Below are 7993 nucleotides of genomic sequence, written 5' to 3'. Positions count from 1 at the left end.
CACTCTGCAGAACAGGGGGAGATCATACAAACTCCACTCACTCTACATAACAGGGGGAGATCATACAAACTCCACTCACTCTCTGCAGAACAAGGGGCGATCATACAAACTCCACTCACTCTACAGAACAGGGGAAGATCATACAAACTCCACTCTGCAGAACAGGGGGAGATCATTCAAACTCCACTCACTCTGCAGAACAGGGGGAGATCATACAAACTCCACTCACTCTACATAACAGGGGGAGATCATACAAACTCCACTCACTCTCTGCAGAACAAGGGGCGATCATACAAACTCCACTCACTCTACAGAACAGGGGAAGATCATACAAACTCCACTCTGCAAAACAGGGGGAGATCATACAAACTCCACTCACTCTGTAGAACAGGGGGAGATCATACAAACTCCACTCTGCAGAACAGGGGGAGATCATACAAACTCCACTCACTCTACAGAACAGGGGGAGATCATACAAACTCCACTCTGCAGAACAGGGGGAGATCATACAAACTCCACTCTCCGCAGAACAGGGGGAGATCATACAAACTCCACTCTTCAGAACAGGGGAAGATCATACAAACTCCTCTCTGCAGAACAGGGGGGGATCATACAAACTCCACTCACTCTACAGAACAGGGGGAGATCATACAAACTTCACTCAATCATTCTCTCTGCAGAACAGGAAGGTCATACACACTCCACTCTCACTACAGAACAGGGGGAGATCATACAAACTCAACTTTGTAGAACGGGGAGATCATACAAACTCCACTCTGTAGAACAGTGGGAGATCATACCAACTCCACTCCACAGAACAGGGGGAGATCATACAAACTCCACTCACTCTACAGAACGGGGAGATCATACAAACTCCACTCACTCTGCAGAACAGGTGGAGATCATACAAACTCCACTCAATCTGCAGAACAGGGGGAGATCATACAAACTCCACTCTGTAGAACAGAAGGAGATCATACAAACTCCACTCACTCTACATAACAGGGGGAGATCATACAAACTCCACTCACTCTCTGCAGAACAGGGGGAGATCATACAAACTCCACTCACTCTCTGCAGAACAGGGGGAGATCATACAAACTCCACTCACTCTACATAACAGAGGGAGATCATACAAACTCCACTCACTCTACAGAACGGGGAGATCATACAAACTCCACTCACTCTACATAACAGAGGGAGATCATACAAACTCCACTCACTCTGTAGAACAGGGGGAGATCATACAAACTCCACTCTCTGCAGAACGGGGAAATCGTACAATTTAACACGTAGGCTTTCGCGACCAATATTATTCATAATATAGGTTTTTGGGTCAGATTGCGTTATTTATAAATGTGTCGTAACCCTCCATTCTTGCCCGATAAAGCTGATTGTAATTACCAGCAAAACGTCGTACTCAAATTTTAAAATGCTGTTGATTCTCTCTTCAGCACACCGGTGGGCTAAAGAAGTCAATTAATTTGTCCTTTGAAAACGTGACACATTTTTTACTGTTTGGCCGTGTCGGGTGGTGGAGGGTTACGACACATTTATAAATAACACGATCTGACCCAAAAACCTATAGTATGAAATCGTACAAACTCCAATCACTCTCTGTCGAACGGGGAGATCATACAAACTCCACTCTACAGAACAACACGCGTGGTAAAGACCTCGAACCAGGTGGCGGCAGTGGTCGCGACAACGGTGGTGGCGGCGATTAGGATGATGATGATGAGACAAACGGAGCTGGCCTTGCGGACGTGTTGATGGTGTGACGTAGTGAACCGCTGCTGGTGCTGACCGTGGTGGTGTCGGCTTCACAGCGCCCGTCGTAGGCGGTGCCGACAAATTTCAATGGTGAGAAGAAGACTCTGGCTCTGCGATGGTGGGCGACCGAGCAGCGTGGAGGTTGTCCCTGGAGGTGAAGAGTCTGAAGGCGGCGGAGGAGGAGGCGGCGGCGATGAAGATGGCGAGAGAGCGAGCCAGGGTCCAATTGTCGCCCGTGTAGCAGTCGGACTTGTGTGGTGTGTGCGTGTGGTGCATGTGTGTGTGGTGCGTGTGTGTGTGGTATGTGTGTGTGGTGTATGTGTGTGGCTTGTGGTTGGCGTGTGTGTGGTGTGTGTGTGGTGTATGTGTGTGGCTTGTGTCTGTGGTGTATGTGTGTGGTCTATGTGTGTGTGGTGTATGTGTGTGGTGTATGTGTGTGGCTTGTGGTTGGCATGTGTGTGGTGTGTGTGTGTGGCTTGTGTATGTGTGTGGCTTGTGTCTGTGGTGTATGTGCGTGGCTTATGTCTGTGGTGTGTGTGTGTGGTGTGTGTGGTGTATGGTGTATGTATGTGTGTGATGTGTGTGGTGTGGCTTATGTCTGTGGTGTTGTGTGTATCGATCGCTCGGATGATGCCGCTTTTTAGCCCAGGAAAGCCTCGTCTGAGTCTCAAGCCTCTTACCGGAGGGTTCTGCCAAAATTTGGAGTGCCACGGTGGCTTGGAGATGTTAACAACCTCGCCTGGTATACAGGAGGTCGTGGGTTCCATCCCGACCCTGACTCCTGCGGTATATTTGGAATCTGCATCTTTCTCTCTCCCCGTGGTCGCGTGTATTTTTCTCTGGGTCCTCCCCCGATGTTTCCCTCCACATTTAGAATAACATCACCACGCCACACAATACAGGTAGTCCGCGACTTACGATGGGTCCGACTTACGATTTTTCGATCTTACGATGGCGATTGCGATATGACAAAATTGTTAAATATTTTACAATTCGCGCGGCAGGCAAACGCAGCAGCGCACGAGGTACGATGCTGTACCTTACAAGGGTGGCACAGTCGGGTTTTACAATCGGGTTTAATTGTCTTTCTATATTAAACCCGATCATCTGAGATTGGGAGAAATCCGGTTTAATTGATTCTAATTGCGGCATCCGAGCGGAACTTCTCAACGATGGGCTTCATCCATTCCAAGCTAAGGAACTCACTGGCGCCCACGATTGTGGAGAAGAAGCTCGTGTTCATCAAGACCAACCCGCCCGCCGCATTTTACGACTACCCCGTGCCTGACGGCCCCCCGAGTACGATAATAGCACCGACGAGGAAGCAGTCTAAGCCTTGGATCAGAGTTTCGTATTCATTAAACCAGGTTTTAATTCCCCGAAATCGGGTTTAATTGTGTAATGTGAGGACATATCCGGGTTGCTGTTGGATTACACCTCGTACGATGATTGGCTCTGCCGGTCCTGGCCCATAGCCAATGGGGAGAAGTCTTAATGGCGTGGCCCTGACGTAATGGGAAGGTGACATCTGTAAGTAGAGGATTGGTTCTGCTGGCTTTAGCCACAGCCAATGGCGGGATGAGTCATGGGTGTGGTCCTGGGAGCGTACCATGGAGTCTCGAAGATTCCATAGAGGCTAACCAGGATTGGTGGAAAGGTACCACGTGACCCAGGTATTAAAAGGGGTGGAGACGAACAACACGTCAGATCTGGAACGAACGGAGGGTGAGGCCACGCGGGGTCCAGGCTGCCACGTGGCCGCGCGTGTTTCTCCCTCTCACGCTGTCTTGTCAGCAGGGTGAAGGAGTAAGATGGGAGTGTTGTGAACGAAAGACAAATAAAGACCGGATTCCAGAAGTCGCTTCCACGACCTTTATTACAATTGTATTAAAGAAAAAACCCGATGCCTGCCGCTGGAAAAATCGGGGGTTTTCCACCCATGGTACCTTATCATCGCCATCCTCTTGCGACAACTACGTTAGTGTAGCCATCAACAACCTAAGATCGTTGAAGTGTGCAGACGACGGACGGAATCTTGGTGAGTACAGGACAATATGATACATTACGATACGTTCAATGTATGGTGTGATACGTAGCTTTAGCGATTTCATTTTAGGGTTACCACGATACGATACGTTCAATGCGTGTTAAAAGTTCTTATAGCAGATAGGATTGTTTCCTGAAAAAACTTTATATGAAATTGCAGTTCATATAGGTAGGCTAAGAATTTACCTTGTTTTTTTTACTTTAAATTTTACTGTGCAATACAGTACAGTGATACCTCGGTTCACGAACTTAATTCGTGAACTGACTCTGGTCGCGAACCGAATTGGTCGTGAACCGAGGCACATTTTCCCATAGTGTTCAATGTAAATCCGGTTAATCCGTTCTGACCTTTTTTTTGGTTTTTGAAGCACAAAAATATGAAACAAATGACAATACACATTAGTACTGTACAGTATAGTAATGTATAAAGAGAGAACACTAACCTTGCTTGAGATGACTTCAGTAAGCACTCAAACGGGTGAACTGTACAATACAGTAAGTACAGTATTGTACAGTACAGTAGTACAGTACAGTACTGTATGTGCTAAAAAGCACCAAAAAGCAAAAAGTCACAAAGTGTCTTCACAGTACTCGCAGTACAGTACAGTACTTATTTCTATGTCTCTTCTTCTCCACGATCTTCCTACAGGAAGTCACGACCACGTGACAGCCTGGAAATAGCATTAAAATGGCCGCGGCTCCTGTTCGTGAACCGAAGCGGAGTTCGTGAACCGGAGCAAATTTTTATGAACTTTTCTGTTCGTGAACCGAGTTGTTCGTGAACAGAAGCGTTCGTGAACCGAGGTATCACTGTATTGTAATTAATAAATACACACAGTATCTAGTTTATACAGTACGGTACTGTAAATTGCTCTGTTTTGCTAAATTATCACCATTCTTTAAGACTCCTGGGTAGGCGTGGCCATCTTGGACTTACGATATTTTCGACTTACGATTGCGTCGTCGTAACGCATCTCCATCGTAAGTAGAGGACTACCTGTAATTGTAAATGTCGTAGTGTACTCTCCAATGCACAACCAGTGAGTGCTGTACTAGTGTAGTGGGTTCTAATCAAGGCACACACCAAGACAGAGTCAACATGTTTCATACTCCAACACAACCAACACTATATTCTTGGTTATTTCGGTAAAGTCACGGAGAAGGGAAATAAAACAATAAATATTTTTTTTTAAAAATCTCACGACGTTTCGACTGCAACACAAGCAATCATCATCAGGTGTGACATCCACAGTAAAACAAAATTCTTGCAGTGGATTTCAAATTTTCTTGCTGTGGATTTCACACCTGACGATGATTGCTTGTGTTGCAGTCGAAACGTCGTGAGAATTTTATTGTCTTACATTTTTATTATTTTATCGTTTCCCTTCTACGTGACTTTACCGAAAGAACCAAGAATTTAAATCCCTGCAGTCACACAAGCTTTACATCAAATAATAACCAACACTATTCAACGTTCCAAGGTTAACTACGTCCACTCCGAACGACTATGTACATTACAGGTTAGGGGCCGTCCATAAATGACGTCACACACCTGGGGGGGGGGGTTTGAGAAATGTGACGTCACATCAAAATGCCCAATTTTAAATAAATATAGACAACACGTGTCATTTATGGACGCCCCCTTAACTATGTAAGGTGATGGCCACCACCGTTCCTAACCACTTGAACGGAATCCCTATATGGTTGAACCTTCTGGTTCCTACCAGTAAGAAAAATGGGAGGGGTGGGGCTGGGTGGAGAGGGTGGAGGGAGGGGTGGGGCTGGGTGGGGAGGGGTTGTGTTGTATATGTTGGGTTAAGAAAATTTGTTATGTTGTATGCGTGCGTGGGTGAAATTATTATGTTGTACCTGTGTGTTATGAATATTCAGTGAAAATAATAATTATTAAATGAAATCTGGCCAAATGTGTAATTATCCGGAAATATGTTAATTTATGTAATTACGCACATTTTAATTATGCCAATTCGAGAGGTAATCGGATTAATTATGCGAGTGGGTGTAATTATGATAATACAAGTCGTTATGATAACCAGACCCCGCCTCGGTGACGAGGGTGGGTTATCGATCGGAATAAGGCAATTAATCGTATGCAGTTATGCAGGTGTGGTGTAAGTATGCAAGATTAACTTAGATTAACTCGGCATCGTTGTCTAGGTTCGTCTCATTCTCGCTTTAACATTCCCAGAGTTTTTATTCGTGGTTATATTTTTAGGTCCCCGGTTCACCCCGTTATCGCTTTAACATTTACTGAGTATGTATTAGTGTGTTTATTAAGGTCACCAAGTTCAAATCTCAACGCAGAAGCAGATCTTATGCATAGATTTCAGGAAAGAATCACACAACCACTTCTGTATTGATCAATTTATTACTAATTCAACCTTAACTATGATATAATATGCGAACTCTCAATCCCGGAACGTCAACACGGCATCAATACAGTATCATCAACGATTGTCTGATTTCACTTTGACAACTGCACATGGATCCCGCATAACGCGATGGTTGTTAGTGAGAGAGAGAGTCGTTAAAACACGCAAATACTATGCTAAGAAAACCTTAATGTTAATGAATGATTATACTCAATATTGTTCATAACGCGATGGTTGTTAGTGAGAGAGAGAGTCGTTGAAATATGCAAATACTATGCTAAGAAAACCTTAATGTTAATGAATGATTATACTCAATATTGTTCATAACGCGATGGTTGTTAGTGAGAGAGAGAGTCGTTGAAATATGCAAATACTATGCTAAGAAAACCTTAACGCTAATGAATGATTATACTCAATATTGTTCACGCAGTACCACACTCCTTATTGACCATACGCAACCCTTATCACGTTGTTAACACCTTGGGTCACGGGACAGTTGAATATTCTGTAGAGGATGCGAGTACGTGCGGCGATTATGACTGAAAGATACTTGAAAGATTATACGGCGATAAAAAAACACAATCAAAAACAGTTATTATTCTTAAAGGCACCAATCTCAACAGATACATCGGCAGGTTATCTGACAACAGAACGGCTCGGAGTAAGGGCCTGCGACGGTGCTCCTTTTCCGAAGCTCGTCATCTTATACCAAGTTTACTAATTGGGGACCAGATCACCTGATAAGGATCCGGTGGGCCACCACTCCCTACGTGAGCGTGGCTCGGCGGAAGGAGGTGCCAAGAATCAGTTCGTATTGATGGATCTGTTGGGAATTTATGCGATTAAGAGTACAGCCCACTAAATATTAAAGATAAAAATTAAGAATACTCTTATAAACGACGGAGGGCCATCACTCGGTCTCGTTGTGATGCTTTCCAGCCACGGATGGCTTATGGGTTCGAGTGTTTTTGAGTGGTAAGAGTTGTCTTGAATAGTCAGTGTTCGGAGTCGATTCTTTAGGTCAAACAGACGCCTGGTGGTCGTGTGGTGAGGGGGCGGTGCGCGTCATACGTATCAGTCGATCCCCTGTCACCGTGGCGAACTGGTTCGGATGGCTGTTGATACGCTGTCGCAGTTCGGAACCCGGTCGGTAGGTGGCGCCCACAACTCGCTCGTAGCGTGCAGCTCTGGGTTGTCGCCGAACCGCGATGCTCACCACTCCGGTGGCAGCAGAGACCCCCGATTCGGCAGAGGTTGACGAGCTGAAGATGAGTCGAGCCGACCCGCTGGTCGCAGCTCGCTACTGAGTCGACCCTCCCGGTCGAGCTCGCTCCTGGGTCGACCCGCTGGTCGCCCTCGCTCCTGAGTCGACCCTCTGGTCGCACTCCTGAGTGGACCTACTCTGGTCGCACTCGTTCCTGAGTCGACCCTCCCGTCGCACTGATTTCCAATGCTCAGGATCCTTTACTTTATGCCGAAAAATCCCCCTGGATCCCGCCCACAAGGCGGGGCTTCTTTCCGATTTTTGCTGTGTCAGGATCTGTCCGTAGGCAGGTGTGTCCATGTGTGTGTCCGTACGTCTGTATGTCCTTGTGTGCATTACTCACGGTATTCCGTTGTCCCACTCCCTCCATGAACCCACGAGCAAACAATCAGATGTTACAAATTGCCTCGAGGTCGTCTCTCTGTCTGGGTGCAATATTATCTCTTGTCTGGCCTTCTTCATGAACCCAAAACACAGACGTTACAAATCGTCTCATAGGCGTCTTTGTTCGTGTTGCACC

The sequence above is a fragment of the Lethenteron reissneri genome, chromosome 66 (genome assembly GCF_015708825.2).
Source record: "Lethenteron reissneri isolate LAM-NWPU_2019-01 chromosome 66, ASM1570882v1, whole genome shotgun sequence".
NCBI lineage: Eukaryota > Metazoa > Chordata > Hyperoartia > Petromyzontiformes > Petromyzontidae > Lethenteron > Lethenteron reissneri.
Note: the sequence above shows the minus strand (reverse complement) of the source record.